General features: G+C 46.7%; 17 non-coding genes across 17 annotated transcripts; 10 read left to right on the top strand and 7 right to left on the bottom strand.

The window, feature by feature from the left end:
• Nucleotides 1-3,749: 3,749 nt before the first annotated feature.
• On the bottom strand, nt 3,750-3,862 carry LOC135048005 (U5 spliceosomal RNA). The gene has a single exon (XR_010239959.1). It is a non-coding gene; the product is annotated as a U5 spliceosomal RNA (small nuclear RNA).
• A 286-nt stretch (nt 3,863-4,148) lies between these two features.
• LOC135048006 (U5 spliceosomal RNA) lies at nt 4,149-4,265 on the bottom strand. Its single transcript, XR_010239960.1, has one exon. It is a non-coding gene; the product is annotated as a U5 spliceosomal RNA (small nuclear RNA).
• A 270-nt stretch (nt 4,266-4,535) lies between these two features.
• On the bottom strand, nt 4,536-4,651 carry LOC135047995 (U5 spliceosomal RNA). Its single transcript, XR_010239950.1, has one exon. It is a non-coding gene; the product is annotated as a U5 spliceosomal RNA (small nuclear RNA).
• A 144-nt stretch (nt 4,652-4,795) lies between these two features.
• LOC135048016 (U1 spliceosomal RNA) lies at nt 4,796-4,959 on the top strand. The gene has a single exon (XR_010239970.1). It is a non-coding gene; the product is annotated as a U1 spliceosomal RNA (small nuclear RNA).
• A 152-nt stretch (nt 4,960-5,111) lies between these two features.
• LOC135047975 (U1 spliceosomal RNA) lies at nt 5,112-5,274 on the top strand. The gene has a single exon (XR_010239935.1). It is a non-coding gene; the product is annotated as a U1 spliceosomal RNA (small nuclear RNA).
• A 674-nt stretch (nt 5,275-5,948) lies between these two features.
• Nucleotides 5,949-6,112, top strand: LOC135048030 (U1 spliceosomal RNA). Its single transcript, XR_010239984.1, has one exon. It is a non-coding gene; the product is annotated as a U1 spliceosomal RNA (small nuclear RNA).
• Nucleotides 6,113-6,264: 152 nt separating this feature from the next.
• Nucleotides 6,265-6,427, top strand: LOC135047965 (U1 spliceosomal RNA). Its single transcript, XR_010239927.1, has one exon. It is a non-coding gene; the product is annotated as a U1 spliceosomal RNA (small nuclear RNA).
• Nucleotides 6,428-7,101: 674 nt separating this feature from the next.
• LOC135048009 (U1 spliceosomal RNA) lies at nt 7,102-7,265 on the top strand. The gene has a single exon (XR_010239963.1). It is a non-coding gene; the product is annotated as a U1 spliceosomal RNA (small nuclear RNA).
• A 152-nt stretch (nt 7,266-7,417) lies between these two features.
• Nucleotides 7,418-7,580, top strand: LOC135047972 (U1 spliceosomal RNA). The gene has a single exon (XR_010239932.1). It is a non-coding gene; the product is annotated as a U1 spliceosomal RNA (small nuclear RNA).
• A 671-nt stretch (nt 7,581-8,251) lies between these two features.
• Nucleotides 8,252-8,415, top strand: LOC135048024 (U1 spliceosomal RNA). The gene has a single exon (XR_010239978.1). It is a non-coding gene; the product is annotated as a U1 spliceosomal RNA (small nuclear RNA).
• Nucleotides 8,416-8,567: 152 nt separating this feature from the next.
• LOC135047983 (U1 spliceosomal RNA) lies at nt 8,568-8,730 on the top strand. Its single transcript, XR_010239939.1, has one exon. It is a non-coding gene; the product is annotated as a U1 spliceosomal RNA (small nuclear RNA).
• A 671-nt stretch (nt 8,731-9,401) lies between these two features.
• LOC135047946 (U1 spliceosomal RNA) lies at nt 9,402-9,565 on the top strand. The gene has a single exon (XR_010239910.1). It is a non-coding gene; the product is annotated as a U1 spliceosomal RNA (small nuclear RNA).
• A 6,635-nt stretch (nt 9,566-16,200) lies between these two features.
• Nucleotides 16,201-16,316, bottom strand: LOC135048002 (U5 spliceosomal RNA). Its single transcript, XR_010239956.1, has one exon. It is a non-coding gene; the product is annotated as a U5 spliceosomal RNA (small nuclear RNA).
• Nucleotides 16,317-16,591: 275 nt separating this feature from the next.
• LOC135047991 (U5 spliceosomal RNA) lies at nt 16,592-16,707 on the bottom strand. Its single transcript, XR_010239946.1, has one exon. It is a non-coding gene; the product is annotated as a U5 spliceosomal RNA (small nuclear RNA).
• Nucleotides 16,708-16,994: 287 nt separating this feature from the next.
• Nucleotides 16,995-17,110, bottom strand: LOC135047990 (U5 spliceosomal RNA). Its single transcript, XR_010239945.1, has one exon. It is a non-coding gene; the product is annotated as a U5 spliceosomal RNA (small nuclear RNA).
• Nucleotides 17,111-17,380: 270 nt separating this feature from the next.
• On the bottom strand, nt 17,381-17,496 carry LOC135047998 (U5 spliceosomal RNA). Its single transcript, XR_010239952.1, has one exon. It is a non-coding gene; the product is annotated as a U5 spliceosomal RNA (small nuclear RNA).
• A 144-nt stretch (nt 17,497-17,640) lies between these two features.
• On the top strand, nt 17,641-17,804 carry LOC135048046 (U1 spliceosomal RNA). The gene has a single exon (XR_010240000.1). It is a non-coding gene; the product is annotated as a U1 spliceosomal RNA (small nuclear RNA).
• Nucleotides 17,805-19,694: the final 1,890 nt, after the last annotated feature.

The following is a 19,694-nucleotide window of genomic DNA, read 5'->3' as shown; positions in this document are numbered from 1 at the left end:
AAGCATCTGCTTCGCTATGATGATCAACAAGTCACAAGGGCAAACACTCAGGGCTTGAGGCGTAGATCTTAGGACCAGCTGCTACAAGCATGGCAGAGGTGTCACTATCACTGGTGACACCCAGAGAGGTGGCGAGGGAGATTGTAATGCAGTGCGCGCAGATAAGCAGCGCAATGGTAAAAAGGAGGCATGGTTTCATAGGTAGGGGCGTGGCCTGGTGGCCTGAATCTACATTTTGTTGCTCCGGGTGTCCCGGGGGTTGGGGGCTGCACCCGGGGACTAGTGTGTGAGCGGTGCTGGCTCCTGCACAGTGAAAGGGCATGGCCACCCAGCATGACGCCTCCCTTCTTGACCATGCTGTAATTGCAGTCGCACTGCAGTTCAGCGTGATCATAAAAAATGGTGTAGCCTCCTGCTGGTGCAGACTGTATGTGCGCGCAGGAAGCCGCCACCATTTTTGTGATCACAGCGGCTGAATGTGATGTCATACAGCCGCTGTGACCACGCCCCCTGTGTCTACTCCGTTGCAGACCCCATTTTGAAGCCTTGCCCCCGCACCGCTCCATCCCTGACTTGGAAATGGAGTGTTGCTGACCCACCTATCCCCCCCCGCCCCGATTGACAGGCAGAGGTGATCGCATTCTCTGCGGGGTGCCGCAGAAAATGCAGGCACATGCGTATGCTCTTAGCAATTTTTGCAGTTGGATCGCTTATTGTGATTGCAATCCAACCTGAATCAGGCCCTATTACCTATCACAATGCGCTGCGGGCAGTACAAAATTGGGTTAATATAGGAGAAAAACCCCCAGACCTGTGCTCCTTAACTGTACCTGGTGGCTAGTGCAGCGGCTGCCCAGTAATCAGTGTCCACGCCAGTGCGCACACGGTCCACCCCCTACGGCCACGCTCCCCTTCATCAGCGGCCTCGTGATCCGGAAGGGTGGTGTGTGTGTGACTGACCTTAGGATGAAACCGGACCCTCCGCTGCAGTGACCCAGCAACCAGGGCACGGGAGTATACAGCGCCGCTGGGAGTGATGAAGCTGCAGTAAAGATGTCTATTAGACCTAGCCTGCTGCAGCCCTTGTAGATTCTCATAAAACAAGTTCTTCTTTTCTTGTCAAAATTTATAGCTAAGAATAGGCTGCCTGAGGCAGGCCCCTGTTAAGTGGCCTGCTACTGAAGGCACCAACTACAAACTGAGCTCCCTGTTCATGGAAGCGGGGTTATAGAGGAGAATGCACTGAGCATCTTGGGAACAGTCAAAAGCTTTGAGCCGGTTGGTGCCTCAGATCAAGATCCTACTCTACACCCCAATGTGAATCCTTGTGGAGTCCAGTGTACCCCACAGAAGAAATTAATGTGTCACACCCATTGGCAGCAACCTTAGAATAGCTGCTGACGGGCACAATTGAGAAAGGAAGGGGGGGGGGGGACATTTGAATCCAGCACATAAATGCAATTCAAATATGTAATTTGTACCTTCCTATTTTAAAATATAATGGATGAACCTCACCCTGTGAGAACAATCTTCATGATCAAGAGATCTCATATGCAAAATAAGTATGAGTTGGGATAGGGCTGGGGAGGGTGGCTGCTCGGGCAGCCCCTCCCCCGTCAAGTTAAGGAGATTCAACTGAGGAAGCACAAGGGAACTCTCGTCTTGGGACAACAACTGCAGGGAGACCACATCTTTTCAGATGAACATGGGAGGGCGGAAGGCTGCCTAATACTGAAGCACCATCAAATATCAAACCATATGCAACATCTAGTACAAGCCTTCCTGGGGGAAGGTCTGCAGCAGACGGATTTGCATACAGTGATGTTATTCAAGCAGTGGGCCAAAGTTGGCTGGAACCCTCATCTGCATATGAAAAGAGAAAAGGGGCGTGCAGGGCATGGCGGCCTTTTGCAGTGCTTGGATGACCCCTAGTTCTCATTAAACACCCCCACCCTCCTTTGGTGTGGGGCTCACGTTGGCCATGCCCCATCCCCTGAAGCATTCAAGCTGATTTCTTGCAGCAGCTGGGCACTGTAACAGCTCCAGAGCTGTTCTGTAAGGCAAGTAAAAGGGTGTGGGCCCTGCAGCACCACCTGTAGTTTGCATTGTGCGTTGGAAGGCACAAAGTAAGCAGACGGGAGGAGAAGTCAGGATAGTGCGCAAGGGCATCCTTTTCTCTTAGTCCGTAGAGGATGCTGGGGTCACATTAAGAACCATGGGGTATAGACGGGATCCGCAAGAGACATGGGCACTTTAAGACTATCAAAGGGTGTGAACTGGCTCCTCCCTCTATGCCCCTCCTCCAGACTCCAGTTATAGGAACTGTGCCCATGGAGACGGACATTTCGAGGAAAGGATTTATTGTTAAACTAAGGTGAGCATCTTACCAGCTCACACCTTAAGCATGCCGCAGAACGTGGCATTCAACAGAACACAAGCCAACGGCATGAATAATTGCAGCAAAAAGCTGACCAGAACCATAACACAACATGTGTATAACCACAAGTAATAACTGCAGACACAGTATGGACTGGGACGGGTGCCCAGCATCCTCTACAGACTAAGAGAAAAGGATTTACCGGTAGGTATTAAAATCCTATTTTCTCATACGACCTAGAGGATGCTGGGGTCACATTAAGAACCATGGGGTTATACCAAAGCTCTTGAACGGGTGGAAGAGTGCGTACGACTCTGCAGCACCGAATGACCCAACTTGAGGTTATCATCGGCCAAGGTATCAAACTTGTAAAACTTAGCAAAAGTGTTTACTAAATAGCTGCTCGGCAAAGTTGCAATGCCGAGACTCCCCGACCAGCTGCCCAGGATGAACCCACCTTTCTAGTAGAATGGGTCTTCACCTAATTCAGTAACGGCAATCCTGCCATGGAATGAGCATGCTGAATCTTACCACAGATCCAGCGCATAATGGTCTACATGGAAGCAGGACACCCAATCCTGTTGGGAGCATACAGGACAAACAGAGCCTCTGTTTTCCTAATCTGAACCGTTCTGGTGACATAAATTTTCAAAGTTCTGACCACAGCCAGAGACTTTGACTCAACGAAGGTGTCAGTGGCCAAAGGCACCATGTGGAAAGATGAACCACCTTCGGCAGAAATTGTTGACGTGTCCTCAATTCTGCTCTATCTTCATGAAAGATCAAATAAAGGCTCTTGTGATACTGCATGGTTTGTACTGTTTTCCATGTGCTCCCAGATCTTTCAAGCAAGTAGCATGGTCAAGAAAGTTCTGTTTGAAAAGAAACAAACATTTACTGTCATTGTTATGCAAATAAACTTACATTAAAGCTAACCAGAAAGCACACTCGTTCTGTCTTTAAACTGATAAAAGAAACCCCAATAATATGGGCATACCTCCCAACTTTGTCGGCTCGCAAAGAGGGACACACGCGCGGCGAAGTCGCACGCGCTCCCAAAAAGGGCGTGGCCTAAGTAAAAAGGGGCATGGCTTCGCGGGAGGACCCGCGATCGCGAGTCACGCCCCCGTTTTCGGCACTGAGGGGGCATGCCCAGCGCTCTGTGAGCCGCTGGCATGCCACCTCTCCCTCTGACTTCAGTGAATAGACGCTGTGCGCACAGCGACTATTCACCGCTGCTCTGCTAAGCAGGGCAGCGACAGACAGAGCCTCCCAACTGTCCTCCCCACCGCGGGACACTGCGGCCCGCAGGTGGGACAGCGGGACAGTCCCCAAAAAACGGGACTGTCCCGCGAAAATCGGGACAGTTGGGAGGTATGATATGGGGCATGCAAAAATTGAGATAAAACTCAGTTTTGCTCCTCTCCACGGAAATCTTTAGTAAAAGGCGAAAGATTTGTTCGTTCTGAAGAGAAACCAGAGCATGACCAAGATTCCACCTGTCGCCTGAGTGCCATGCCAGCAGTCCTCATTCAGCTCAAAGTGAGCACCCAATTTGAAAGAAAGAAAGCAGATTTCTCACCAGGCTTCCCCTTGCTATAAACATGGTTTGTACTCTTTTCCATGTGCTCCCAGATCTTTCAAGCAATTAGTATGGTCAAGAAAGTTCTGCTTGAAAAGAAACAGACATTTATTGTCATTGTTATGCAAATAAACTTACATTAAAGCTAACAAGAAAGCACACTCGTTCTGTCTTTAAACTGATAAAAGAAACCCCAATAATATGGGGCATGCAAAAATTGAGATAAAACTCAGTTTTGCTCCTCTCCACGGATAATCTTTAATAAAAGGCGAAAGATTTGTTCATTCTGAAGAGAAACCAGAGCATGACCAAGATTCCACCTGTCGCCTGAGTGCTGTGCCAGCAGTCCTCATTCAGATCAAAGTGAGCGCCCAATTTGAAAGAAAGCAGATTTCTCACCTGGCTTCTCCTTGCTATAAGCATGGTTTGTACTGTATTCCATGTGCTCCCAGATCTTTAAAGCAAGTAGCATGGTCAAGAAAGTTCTGTTTGAACATAAATAAACATTTACTGTCATTTCTATGCAAATGAGCTTACATTAAAGCACACTCATTCTATCTTTAAACCGGTAAAAGAAACCCCAAAAAGATGGGGCATGCAAAAATTGAGATAAAACTCGGTTTTGCTCCTCTCCACGGAAATCTTTAGTAAGAGGCGAAAGATTTGTTCGTTCTGAAGAGAAACCAGAGCATGACCAAGATTTTTATCTGAAAATATGTGTTCTCCCTGCAGTTGTTGTCCCCAGATGAGAGTTCCCTTGTGCTGCCTCAGCTGAATCTCCTTTACTTGACAGAGATGTGCCTGAGCAGCGGCCCTCCCCAGCCCTATCCCAAATCATACTTATTTTGCATAGGCGATACCATGGTCATGAAGATTGTTCTCCCAGGGTGAGGTTCATTCATTGCATTCTGGGTATGCTGACCCCTGTGATTTCCCCAAATGTGGGAAACTCGACTGCATTATTTGTGGTAGTGGGGGACTGTGTTTGTGCTTTCCTCTAGTCAGCTCTGGTAAAAGTCAGATTTATTTGTCTCAGATCTTCCTCTAGCCTTGTTCTTCTTTCGAGAGTTCCCTTGTGCTGCCTAAGTTGGATCTCTTTCACTTGACAGGGGGGTGCCCGAGTAGCGACCCTCCCCAGCTCTAGCCCAACTCCTACTTACCTGCCAGGTGAGATACTATGATCATGAAGGTGCTTCTCCCAGGGCAAGGCTCACCCATTGCACTCTGGGTGTGGTGCCCCTGCGATTTCCCCAAATGTGGGAAGCTTGACTGCATAATTTGTGTTTCCCCTGGTCGGCTCTCGTATAATTCAGATCTCTTTGTCTCAGGTCTCTCTCCAGCCTAGTTTGCTGTCTGTTTCCACTTCTTTTTTCATGAGCCCCTCCCTTTTATACCCTTGTGCACTATCCTGACTTCTCCTCTTGTCTGCTTATTTTGTGCCTTCCAATGCACAATGCAAACTACAGGTAGTGCTGCAGGGCCCACACCCTTTTACTTGCCGTACAGAGCAGCTCTGGAGCTGTTACAGTGCCCAGCTGCTGCAAGAAATCAGCTTGAATGCTTCAGGGGCTGGGGCATAGCCAACATGAGCCCCACACCGAAGGAGGGTGGAGGTGTTTAATGCGAACTAGGGGTCATCCAAGCGCCGCAAAAGGCCGCTATGCCCTGCACGCCCCTTTTCTCTTTTCATATGCAGACGAGGGTTGAAGCCAACTTTGACCCACTGCTTGGATGACATCACCGTATGCAAATCCATCTGCTGCAGGCCTTCCCCCAGGAATGCTTGCACTAGTTGTTGCATTTGGTTTGTTGTTTGGAGGTGCTTCATTATTAGGCAGCTTTCTGCCCTCCCATGTTCATCTGAAAATATGTGTTCTCCCTGCAGTTGTTGTCCCCAGATGAGAGTTCCCTTGTGCTGCCTCATTTGAATCTCCTTTACTTGACAGAGATGTGCCTGAGCAGCGGCCCTCCGCAGCCATATCCCAAATCATACTTATTTTGCATAGGAGATACCATTGTTATGAAGATTGTTCTCCCAGGGTGCGGTTCATTCATTGCACTCTGGGTATGCTGACCCCTGTGATTTCCCCAAATGTGGGAAACTCGACTGCATTATTTGTGGTAGTGGTGGACTGTGTTTGTGCTTTCCTCTGGTCAGCTCTGGTAAAAGTCAGATTTCTTTGTCTCAGATCTTCCTCTAGCCTTGTTCTTCTTTCGAGAGTTCCTTTGTGCTGCCTCAGTTGGATCTCCTTCACTTGACAGGGGGGTGCCCGAGCAGCGACCCTCCCCAGCTCTAGCCCAACTCCTACTTACCTGCCAGGTGAGATACTATGATCATGAAGGTGCTTCTCCAAGGGCAAGGCTCACCCATTGCACTCTGGGTGTGCTGCTCCTGCGATTTCCCCAAATGTGGGAAACTTGACTGCATAATTTGTGTTTCCCCTGGTCAGGTCTCGTATAATTCAGATATCTTTGTCTCAGGTCTCTCTCCAGCCTAGTTTGCTGTCTGTTTCCACTTCTCTTTTCTTGAGCCGCTCCCTTCTATGCCCTTGCGCACTATCCTGACTTCTCCTCCTTTCTGCTTACTTTGTGCCTTCCAACGCACAATGCGAACTACAGGTAGTGCTGCAGGGCCCACACCCTTTTACTTGCCTTACAGAGCAGCTCTGGAGCTGTTACAGTGCCCAGCTGCTGCAAGAAATCAGCTTGAATGCTTCAGGGGCTGGGGCATAGCCAACATGAGCCCCACACCGAAGGAGGGTGGAGGTGTTTAATGCAAACTAGGGGTCAGCCAAGTGCCGCAAAAGGCCACCATGCCCTGCACGCCCCTTTTCTCTTTTCATATGCAGACGAGGGTTGAAGCCAACTTTGACCCACTGCTTGGATGACATCACCATATGCAAATCTATCTGCTGCAGGCCTTCCCCCAGGAATGCTTGCACTAGTTGTTGCATTTGGTTTGTTGTTTGGGGGTGCTTCAGTATTAGGCAGCCTTCTGCTCTCCCATGTTCATCTGAAAATATGTGTTCTCCCTGCAGTTGTTGTCCCCAGATGAGAGTTCCCTTGTGCTGCCTCAGTTGAATCTCCTTTACTTGACAGAGATGTGCCTGAGCAGCGGCCCTCCCCAGCCCTATCCCAAATCATACTTATTTTGCATAGGAGATACCATGGTCATAAAGATTGTTCTCCCAGGGTGAGGTTCATTCATTGCATTCTGGGTATGCTGACCCCTGTGATTTCCCCAAATGTGGGAAACTCAACTGCATTATTTGTGGTAGTGGGGGACTGTGTTTGTGTTTTCCTCTGGTCAGCTCTGGTAAAAGTCAGATTTCTTTGTCTCAGATCTTCCTCTAGCCTTGTTCTTCTTTCGAGAGTTCCATTGTGCTGCCTCAGTTTGATCTCCTTCACTTGACAGGGGGGTACCCGAGCAGCGACCCTCCCCAGCTCTAGCCCAACTCCTACATACCTGCCAGGTGAGATACTATGATCATGAAGGTGCTTCTCCCAGGGCAAGGCTCACCCATTGCACTCTGGGTGTGCTGCTCCTGTGATTTCCCCAAATGTGGGAAACTTGACTGCATAATTTGTGTTTCCCCTGGTCGGCTCTCGTATAATTCAGATCTCTTTGTCTCAGGTCTCTCTCCAGCCTAGTTTGCTGTCTGTTTCCACTTCTCTTTTCTTGAGCCGCTGCCTTCTATGCCCTTGTGCACTCTCCTGACTTCACCTGTCTGCTTACTTTGTGCCTTCCAACGCACAATGCAAACTACAGGTAGTGCTGCAGGGCCAACACCCTTTTACTTGCCTTACAGAGCAGCTCTGGAGCTGTTACAGTGCCCAGCTGCTGCAAGAAATCAGCTTGAATGCTTCAGGGGCTGGGGCATAGCCAACATGAGCCCCACACCGACGGAGGGTGGAGGTGTTTAATGCTAACTAAGGGTCATCCAAGCGCCGCAAAAGGCCGCCATGCCCTGCATACCCCTTTTCTCTTTTCATATGCAGATGAGGGTTCCAGCCAACTTTGGCCCACTGCTTGGATGACATCACCGTATGCAAATCCGTCTTCTGCAGACCTTTTCCCAGGAATGCTTGTACTAGTTGTTGCATTTGGTTTGTTGTTTGGGGGTGCTTCAGTATTAGGCAGCCTTCTGCTCTCCCATGTTCATCTGAAAATATGTGTTCTCCCTGCAGTTGTTGTCCCCAGATGAGAGTTCCCTTGTGCTGCCTCAGTTGAATCTCCTTTACTTGACAGAGATGTGCCTGAGCAGCGGCCCTCCCCAGCCCTATCCCAAATCATACTTATTTTGCATAGGAGATACAATTGTCATGAAGATTGTTCTCCCAGGGTGAAGTTCATTCATTGCATTCTGGGTATGCTGACCCCTGTGATTTCCCCAAATGTGGGAAACTCGACTGCATTATTTGTGGTAGTGGGGGACTGTGTTTGTGCTTTCCTCTGGTCAGCTCTGGTAAAAGTCAGATTTCTTTGTCTCAGATCTTCCTCTAGCCTTGTTCTTTTTTCGAGAGTTTCCTTGTGCTGCCTCAGTTGGATCTCCTTCACTTGACAGGGGGGTGCCCGAACAGCGACCCTCCCCAGCTCTAGCCCAACTCCTACTTACCTGCCAGGTGAGATACTATGATCAGGAAGGTGCTTCTCCCAGGGCAAGGCTCACCCAATGCACTCTGGGTGTGCTGCTCCTACGATTTCCCCAAATGTGGGACACTTGATTACATAATTTGTGTTTCCTCTGGTCGGCTCTCGTATAATTCAGATCTCTTTGTCTCAGGTCTCTCTCCAGCCTAGTTTGCTGTCTGTTTCCACTTCTCTTTTCTTGAGCCGCTCCCTTCTATGCCCTTGTGCATTATCCTGACTTCTCCCGTCTGCTTACTTTGTGCCTTCCAACGCACAATGCAAACTACAGGTAGTGCTGCAGGGCCCACACCCTTTTACTTGCTTTACAGAGCAGCTCTGGAGCTGTTACAGTGCCCAGCTGCTGCAAGAAATCAGCTTGAATGCTTCAGGGGCTGGGGCATAGCCAACATGAGCCCCACACCGAAGGAGGGTGGAGGTGTTTAATGCGAACTAGGGGTCATCCAAGCGCCGCAAAAGGCCGCCATGCCCTGCACACCCCTTTTTTATTTTCATATGCAGACGAGGGTTGAAGCCAACTTTGACCCACTGCTTGGATGACATCACCATATGCAAATCCATCTGCTGCAGGCCTTCCCCCAGGAATGCTTGCACTAGTAGTTGCATTTGATTTGTTGTTTGGGGGTGCTTCAGTATTAGGCAGCCTTCTGCCCTCCCATGTTCATCTGAAAATATGTGTTCTCCCTGCAGTTGTTGTCCCCAGATGAGAGTTCCCTTGTGTTGCCTCAGTTGAATCTCCTTTACTTGACAGAGATGTGCCTGAGCAGCGGCCCTCCCCAGCCCTATCCCAAATCATACTTATTTTGCATAGGAGATACCATGGTCATGAAGATTGTTCTCCCAGGGTGAGGTTCATTCATTGCACTCTGGGTATGCTGACCCCTGTGATTTCCCCAAATGTGGGAAACTCGACTGCATTATTTGTGGTAGTGGGGGACTGCGTTTGTGCTTTCCTCTTGTCAGCTCTGGTAAAAGTCAGATTTCTTTGTCTCAGATCTTCCTCTAGCCTTGTTCTTCTTTCGAGAGTTCCCTTGTGCTGCCTCAGTTGGATCTCCTTCACTTGACAGGGGGTGCCCGAGCAGCAATCCTCCACAGCTCTAGCCCAACTCCTACTTACCTGCCAGGTGAGATACTATGATCTTCACTGTTAGGGCAATCAGGATGTGGAATTCCCTGCCAGGGAAGGTGGTAATGGCGGACTCTGTAATTGGATTTAAAAAAGGAATGGATACATTTCTGAATGAAAAAGCTATCCAAGGTTATAATACTTAAAATATCAACATGGTTAATCCGGGGGTAACATGAGTTATAGTAGCTAACTAGTCATAAAACATTATTCAGCAAGTATGTAGAATCATCACAACTTAAAACAGGTTGAACACGATGGGCAATTTGCCTCTATTCAACCTCAAAAACTATGTTACTATATGTTACTATATTACTATGTTACTGTAGAATACAGAAAACCAAAATGCAATGAACAGTGATAGTGAGCACTGATGAGGATACTAGAACTGACACTGAGCAGCAAGATGCAGCACTGGACTATTAGTAATGTACTGTAGTATGCTGAGCACCACAATGCAGCACAAGACAATAAGCAGTGATACTGAGCACTGATGAGGATACTACTGAGAACTGACACTGAGCAGGAGAGACACACTACTAGTATTACTGAGCAGCAATAAGTAACCACTGATACTGAGCACTGATATTGAGATTTCCACTGAGAGAACATAGCCACGTCCTCTCCGCTCTCTCTTCAATGCACGAGTAAAAATGGCGGCAACGCGCAGCTCTTTATATGGAATCCGAATCTCGCGAGAATCCGACAGCGGGATGATGACATTTTCCCTTGTTCAGGTTTTCCGAGTCAGGCGGGAACAACCGAGCCTGCCTCGGACCAGTGTAAACCACGTGGAGTTCGTCGGGAATTCGGTTCTCGGAGAACCGAACCCGCTCCTCTCTACCTTATACCCATCAATTTTTTTATTTTCAATCTAAGCCCCTGCAGTTTTCTGTAAGCATCTGCTTCGCTATGATGATCAACAAGTCACAAGGGCAAACACTCAGGGCTTGAGGCGTAGATCTTAGGACCAGCTGCTACAAGCATGGCAGAGGTGTCACTATCACTGGTGACACCCAGAGAGGTGGCGAGGGAGATTGTAATGCAGGGCGCGCAGATAAGCAGTGCAATGGTAAAAAGGAGGCATGGTTTCATAGGTAGGGGCGTGGCCTGGTGGCCTGAATCTACATTTTGTTGCTCCGGGTGTCCCGGGGGTTGGGGGCTGCACCCGGGGACTAGTGTGTGTGCGGTGCTGGCTCCTGCACAGTGACAGGGCATGGCCACCCAGCATGACGCCTCCATTCTTGACCATGCTGTAATTGCAGTCGCACTGCAGTTCAGCGTGATCATAAAAAATGGTGTAGCCTCCTGCTGGTGCAGACTGTATGTGCGCGCAGGAAGCCGCCACCATTTTTGTGATCACAGCGGCTGAATGTGATGTCATACAGCCGCTGTGACCACGCCCCCTGTGTCTCCTCCGTTGCAGACCCCATTTTGAAGCCTTGCCCCCGCACCGCTCCATCCCTGACTTGGAAATGGAGTGTTGCTGACCCCCCTCTCCCCCCCCCCCCCCCCGCCCCGATTGACAGGCAGAGGCGATCGCATTCTCTGCGGGGTGCCGCAGAAAATGCAGGCACATGCGTATGCTGTTAGCAAATTTTGCAGTTGGATCGCTTATTGTGATTGCATTCCAACCTGAATCAGGCCCTATTACCTATCACAATGCGCTGCGGGCAGTACAAAATTGGGTTAATATAGGAGTAAAACTCCCAGACCTGTGCTCCTTAACTGTACCTGGTGGCTAGTGGAGCGGCTGCCCAGTAATCAGTGTCCACGCCAGTGCGCACACGGTCCACCCCCTACGGCCACGCTCCCCTTCATCAGCGGCCTCGTGATCCGGAAGGGCGGTGTGTGTGTGACTGACCTTAGGAAGAAACTGGAGCCTCCGCTGCAGTGACCCAGCAACCAGGGCACGGGAGTATACAGCGCCGCTGGGAGTGATGAAGCTGCAGTAAAGATGTCTATTAGACCTAGCCTGCTGCAGCCCTTGTAGATTCTCATAAAACAAGTTCTTCTTTTCTTGTCAAAATTAATAGCTAAGAATAGGCTGCCTGAGGCAGGCCCCTGTTAAGTGGCCTGCTACTGAAGGCACCAACTACAAACTGAGCTCCCTGTTCATGGAAGCGGGGTTATAGAGGAGGATGCGCTGAGCATCTTGGGAACAGTCAAAAGCTTTGAGCCGGTTGGTGCCTCAGATCAAGATCCTACTCTACACCCCAATGTGAATCCTTGTGGAGTCCAGTGTACCCCACAGAAGAAATTAATGTGTCACACCCATTGGCAGCAACCTTAGAATAGCTGCTGACGGGCACAATTGAGAAAGGAAGGGGGGGGGGGGGACATTTGAATCCAGCACATAGATGCAATTCAAATATGTAATTTGTACCTTCCTATTTTAAAATATAATGGATGAACCTCACCCTGTGAGAACAATCTTCATGATCAAGAGATCTCATATGCAAAATAAGTATGAGTTGGGATAGGGCTGGGGAGGGTGGCTGCTCGGGCAGCCCCTCCCCCGTCAAGTTAAGGAGATTCAACTGAGGACGCACAAGGGAACTCTCGTCTGGGGACACCAACTGCAGGGAGACCACATCTGTTCAGATGAACATGGGAGGGTGGAAGGCTGCCTAATATTGAAGCACCATCAAATATCAAACCATATGCAACAACTAGTACAAGCATTCCTGGGGGAAGGTCTGCAGAAGACGGATTTGCATACGGTGATGTCATCCAAGATGTGGGCCAAAGTTGGCTGGAACCCTCATCTGCATATGAAAAGAGAAAAGGGGCATGCAGGGCATGGCGGCCTTTTGCGGTGCTTGGATGACCCCTAGTTCGCATTAAACACCCCCACCCTCCTTTGGTGTGGGGCTCATGTTGGCCATGCCCCATCCCCTGAAGCATTCAAGCTGATTTCTTGCAGCAGCTGGGCACTGTAACAGCTCCAGAGCTGTTCTGTAAGGCAAGTAAAAGGGTGTGGGCCCTGCAGCACCACCTGTAGTTCGCATTGTGCGTTGGAAGGCACAAAGTAAGCAGACGGGAGGAGAAGTCAGGATAGTGCGCAAGGGCATCCTTTTCTCTTAGTCCGTAGAGGATGCTGGGGTCACATTAAGAACCATGGGGTATAGACGGGATCCGCAAGAGACATGGGCACTTTAAGACTTTCAAAGGGTGTGAACTGGCTCCTCCCTCTATGCCCCTCCTCCAGACTCCAGTTATAGGAACTGTGCCCAGGGAGACGGACATTTCGAGGAAAGGATTTATTGTTAAACTAAGGTGAGCATCTTACCAGCTCACACCTTAAGCATGCCGCAGAACGTGGCATTCAACAGAACACAAGCCAACGGCATGAACAATTGCAGCAAAAAGCTGACCAGAACCATAACATAACATGTGTATAACCACAAGTAATAACTGCAGACACAGTATGGACTGGGACGGGTGCCCAGCATCCTCTACGGACTAAGAGAAAAGGATTTACCAGTAGGTATTAAAATCCTATTTTCTCATACGACCTAGAGGATGCTGGGGTCACATTAAGAACCATGGGGTTATACCAAAGCTCTTGAACGGGTGGGAGAGTGCGTACGACTCTGCAGCACCGAATGACCCAACTTGAGGTTATCATCAGCCAAGGTATCAAACTTGTAAAACTTAGCAAAAGTGTTTACTAAATAGCTGCTCGGCAAAGTTGCAATGCCGAGACTCCCCGACCAGCTGCCCAGGATGAACCCACCTTTCTAGTAGAATGGGTCTTCACCTAATTCAGTAATGGCAATCCTGCCATGGAATGAGCATGCTGAATCTTACCACAGATCCAGCGCATAATGGTCTACATGGAAGCAGGACACCCAATCCTGTTGGGAGCATACAGGACAAACAGAGCCTCTGTTTTCCTAATCTGAACCGTTCTGGTGACATAAATTTTCAAAGTTCTGACCACAGCCAGAGACTTTGACTCAACGAAGGTGTCAGTGGCCAAAGGCACCATGTGGAAAGATGAACCACCTTCGGCAGAAATTGTTGACGTGTCCTCAATTCTGCTCTATCTTCATGAAAGATCAAATAAAGGCTCTTGTGATACTGCATGGTTTGTACTGTTTTCCATGTGCTCCCAGATCTTTCAAGCAAGTAGCATGGTCAAGAAAGTTCTGTTTGAAAAGAAACAACATTTACTGTCATTGTTATAGAATTTGGGAGAAAAAACAAGAAGAAATCTGCACTGTTGACGCACTGGACAGAATGAATGAATCATAAAATATAACCTTTATTAAGTATGTATTAAAATTGGATAAATATTAATATTATTATCCCAAACTGCAGTGAAACATAAATGTTAAAATCACAGAACTAACATACATGTGCATAAGAAGAATAAAGAGATGTGAAAAAAAGGTTTAAAAAGCGTGTCCGTGTGTGATTATTTTTGAAGGCACAACCCTGGCGGGGTTGTTTATATAGATATATATGTTGCTAATAATCACTTTCTAGCGTAATGTTATTAAATAGCTGTTAGTATCTATGTCGTCAGGTACCACTGGGTCGTATCCTATATACTCCCTTCACTCAATAGGGGTTACCTCCCGGGAAGCCATCCCCATTGGCGAATTTGTGGGGGTGATTGAGTATAACCGGTAAGCTAACCTCCAATTTGTGGGGTGCTTAGTTAGATGGGGATCACTTATTTCTCTGTGTCCCCTAAGACTATATTCCTAAATTCAATACCACAGGGGGATAGCTTTCTATATCGGATAAGGAATCACTTGATAGGGAAATCTCTATGGATCATGGAAAGATCATATTTATTAATATCCAAACTAAAAAAATGATGAATAGCTTTAATTTAGCTGTTTAGATATAGTTAATTGGCGAGATATACCAACAGGTGCGGTTGCCTTAAGGAATATGGCAATTCCAATATAAATAGCAGCCCTCCTTCATATAATCAGCCAGATCTTATTAAATCTGGTCCAGATATAGCCGTTCAGATATACTTAATTGACAACATATATCAATCGGTGGGGTTGCCTTAAGGAATATAGCAATTCCAATTCTCATATAAATAGCAACCTTCCTTCATATATTCAGCCAGATCTTATTTAATCTGATCTAGGCGTAGGCAATAATGCTTTCCTTAGAGGTATAGCCACCTCAATTCTTATTAAGAAGCAAAGTGTCTGTCATAATGGTTTATCCAATTCATCTAAGAAATAATATATTCCATGTGTCAGAGATTCATTACTCTCTATTTACACTGTTAAAGAGTTAATTCTTATTATGTTACAGTGTAATGAAATTATCATATAGGGAGATGTGGCAATTCCATGTGCTATATATATAATAACCCTTAGTGGTCCAGATTCCACAATGAGGAATTTTCTTATAAACCGCTGAAACACACAGCTGTTTGACTGACTTCCAAATATATCTATCTCACTTTGTAACAGTCTTATGATAGAGAAACTGTTACATATTCGGTCACTTAGTTATCTAAAGGTAAACAGACTCAGTGTGAGGGTAATATAATATATCAAATGCGCTGTCAATAATCGTGGTAACTGGTGTAATAATGTGGTATATTGAGTATGCTAGTAAGGCATATAACTGCTCTCCAGCCTTTAAGTGTTACCAATCAATTTGTTACACTGTAAAGGATTTATGGTGTCCTGTTAGGACATGCAGCTGCTAGGCTGACTCAAAGATTTATCCATTTGTAACAATTATGTAACAGTTATATACATGTTACTGGTATTACATAGAAATAGTATGACACAGGCCAGCAGTCCCATGTGTCTAGATTCCACAATAGGAGATTTTCTTTGTCTTATAAACTGCTGGAACACACAGCTGCTAGACTGACTTCAAATATATATATTACTTTGTAACAGTCTTATAGTAAAGAGACTGTTACACACTGTCATTTAGTTATCTCAAGGTTAGCAGATTCTGTGTGAGGATAGTGTTCTGTTAGAACATGCAGCTGCTAGGCTGACTCATAGAAAATGTATCCATTTGTAACAAATGACACATACAGCATTAAATTAATATCTATAGCAGCCCATGTGACATCTCTACTCTTATCATAATTGTCTGGTTATTGCCAATCTGGACAGCAGGAGTGATATATATTCACTAGTCCCAATATCCCATCATATAAATATACCCACACTGATATACTTTCTTATCAAGAGTTATTAGTAGCTATCTGTATGCACTTTAGACATTGTAATTGCTAAGTGACATCATATCTAGTGTATTCCTTTCTTATAGCTCAGCTTCTATTCCCTATTAGTGGAGACTAACAGCTAACATCATAATCATATATTTTTGTTTTATAACATTTCACATGAGTCAAATACACGCGGACACGCCGTGCCCTACACATGTGTTTCACTGCATCTATGGCAACTTACATTAAAGCTAACAAGAAAGCACACTCGTTCTGTCTTTAAACTGATAAAAGAAACCCCAATAATATGGGGCATGCAAAAATTGAGATAAAACTCAGTTTTGCTCCTCTCCACGGAAATCTTTAATAAAAGGCGAAATATTTGTTAGTTCTGAAGAGAAACCAGAGCATGACCAAGATTCCACCTGTCGCCTGAGTGCCATGCCAGCAGTTCTCATTGAGCTCAAAGTGAGCACCCAATTTGAAAGAAAGAAAGCAGATTTCTCACCAGGCTTCCCCTAGCTATAAACATGGTTTGTACTCTTTTCCATGTGTTCCCAGATCTTTCAAGCAATTAGTATAGTCAAGAAAGTTCTGTTTGAAAAGAAACAAACATTTACTGTCATTTCTATGCAAATGAGCTTACATTAAAGCACACTCGTTCTATCTTTAAACAGATAAAATAAAACCCCAATAAGATGGGGCATGCAAAATTTGAGATAAAACTCAGTTTTGCTCCTCTCCACGGAAATCTTTAGTAAAAGGCGAAAGATTTGTTCGTTCTGAAGAGAAACCAGAGCATGACCAAGATTCCACCTGTCGCCTGAGTGCCATGCCAGCAGTCCTCATTCAGCTCAAAGTGAGCACCCAATTTGAAAGAAAGAAAGCAGATTTCTCACCAGGCTTCCCCTTGCTATAAGCATGGTTTGTACTCTTTTCCATGTGCTCCCAGATCTTTCAAGCAAGTAGCATGGTCAAGAAAGTTCTGTTTGAAAAGAAACAGACATTTACTATCATTGTTATACAAATAAACTTACATTAAAGCCAACAAGAAAGCACACTCGTTCTGTCTTTAAACTGATAAAATAAAACCCCAATAAGATGGGGCATGCAAAATTTGAGATAAAACTCAGTTTTGCTCCTCTCCACGGAAATCTTTAGTAAAAGGCGAAAGATTTGTTCGTTCTGAAGAGAAACCAGAGCATGACCAAGATTCCACCTGTCGCCTGAGTGCCATGCCAGCAGTCCTCATTCAGATCAAAGTGAGCGCCCAATTTGAGAGAAAGCAGATTTCTCACCTGGCTTCTCCTTGCTATAAGCATGGTTTGTACTGTATTCCATGTGCTCCCAGATCTTTCAAGCAAGTAGCATGGTCAAGAAAGTTCTGTTTGAAAAGAAACAAACATTTACTGTAATTTCTATGCAAATGAGCTTTCATTAAAGCACACGCATTCTATCTTTAAACCGATAAAAGAAAATCCAAAAAGATGGGGCATGCAAAAATTGAGGTAAAACTCAGTTTTGCTCCTCTCCACGGAAATCTTTAGTAAAAGGCGAAAGATTTGTTCGTTCTGAAGAGAAACCAGAGCATGACCAAGATTTTCATCTGAAAATATGTGTTCTCCCTGCAGTTGTTGTCCCCAGATGAGAGTTCCCTTGTGCTGCCTCAGTTGAATCTCCTTTACTTGACAGAGATGTGCCTGAGCAGCGGCCCTCCCCAGCCCTATCCCAAATCATACTTATTTTGCATAGGAGATACCATGGTCATGAAGATTGTTCTCCCAGGGTGAGGTTCATTCATTGCATTCTGGGTATGCTGACCCCTGTGATTTCCCCAAATGTGGGAAACTCGACTGCATTATTTGTGGTAGTGGGGGACTGTGTTTGTGCTTTCCTCTGGTCAGCTCTGGTAAAAGTCAGATTTCTTTGTCTCAGATCTTCCTCTAGCCTTGTTCTTCTTTCGAGAGTTCCCTTGTGCTGCCTCAGTTGGATCTCCTTCACTTGACAGGGGGTGCCCGAGCAGCAATTCTCCACAGCTCTAGCCCAACTCCTACTTACCTGCCAGGTGAGATACTATGATCTTCACTGTTAGGGCAATCAGGATGTGGAATTCCCTGCCAGGGAAGGTGGTAATGGCGGACTCTGTAATTGGATTTAAAAAAGGAATGGATACATTTCTGAATGAAAAAGCTATCTAAGGTTATAATACTTAAAATATCAACATGGTTAATCCGGGGGTAACATGAGTTATAGTAGCTAACTAGTCATAAAACATTATTCAGCAAGTATGTAGAATCATCACAACTTAAAACAGGTTGAACACGATGGGCAATTTGCCTCTATTCAACCTCAAAAACTATGTTACTATATGTTACTATATTACTATGTTACTGTAGTATACAGAAAACCAAAATGCAATGAACAGTGATAGTGAGCACTGATGAGGATACTAGAACTGACACTGAGCAGCAAGATGCAGCACTGGACTATTAGTAATGTACTGTAGTATGCTGAGCACCACAATGCAGCACAAGACAATGAGCAGTGATACTGAGCACTGATGAGGATACTACTGAGAACTGACACTGAGCAGGAGAGACACACTACTAGTATTACTGAGCAGCAATAAGTAACCACTGATACTGAGCACTGATATTGAGATTTCCACTGAGAGAACATAGCCACGTCCATTCCGCTCTCTCTTCAAAGCACGAGTAAAAATGGCGGCAACAAGCAGCTCTTTATATGGAATCCGAATCTCGCGAGAATCCGACAGCGGGATGATGACATTTTCCCTTGTTCAGGTTTTCCGAGTCAGGCGGGAACAACCGAGCCTGCCTCGGACCAGTGTAAACAACGTGGAGTTCGTGGGGAATTCGGTTCTCGGAGAACCGAACCCGCTCCTCTCTACCTTATACCCATCAATTTTTTTATTTTCAATCTAAGCCCCTGCAGTTTTCTGTAAGCATCTGCTTCGCTATGATGATCAACAAGTCACAAGGGCAAACACTCAGGGCTTGAGGCGTAGATCTTAGGACCAGCTGCTACAAGCATGGCAGAGGTGTCACTATCACTGGTGACACCCAGAGAGGTGGCGAGGGAGATTGTAATGCAGTGCGCGCAGATAAGCAGCGCAATGGTAAAAAGGAGGCATGGTTTCATAGGTAGGGGCGTGGCCTGGTGGCCTGAATCTACATTTTGTTGCTCCGGGTGTCCCGGGGGTTGGGGGCTGCACCCGGGGACTAGTGTGTGAGCAGTGCTGGCTCCTGCACAGTGAAAGGGCATGGCCACCCAGCATGACGCCTCCCTTCTTGACCATGCTGTAATTGCAGTCGCACTGCAGTTCAGCGTGATCATAAAAAATGGTGTAGCCTCTTGCTGGTGCAGACTGTATGTGCGCGCAGGAAGCCGCCACCATTTTTGTGATCACAGCGGCTGAATGTGATGTCATACAGCCGCTGTGACCACGCCCCCTGTGTCTCCTCCGTTGCAGACCCCATTTTGAAGCCTTGCCCCCGCACCGCTCCATCCCTGACTTGGAAATGGAGTGTTGCTGACCCACCTATCCCCCCCCCGCCCCGATTGACAGGCAGAGGCGATCGCATTCTCTGCGGGGTGCCGCAGAAAATGCAGGCACATGCGTATGCTCTTAGCAATTTTTGCAGTTGGATCGCTTATTGTGATTGCAATCCAACCTGAATCAGGCCCTATTACCTATCACAATGCGCTGCGGGCAGTACAAAATTGGGTTAATATAGGAGAAAAACCCCCAGACCTGTGCTCCTTAAC

This window comes from Pseudophryne corroboree, unplaced genomic scaffold (genome assembly GCF_028390025.1).
Source record: "Pseudophryne corroboree isolate aPseCor3 unplaced genomic scaffold, aPseCor3.hap2 scaffold_944, whole genome shotgun sequence".
In the NCBI taxonomy this organism is placed as follows: domain Eukaryota; kingdom Metazoa; phylum Chordata; class Amphibia; order Anura; family Myobatrachidae; genus Pseudophryne; species Pseudophryne corroboree.
The sequence above is the reverse complement of the archived record's forward strand: the minus strand, read 5'-3'. Positions and strand labels throughout refer to the sequence as shown.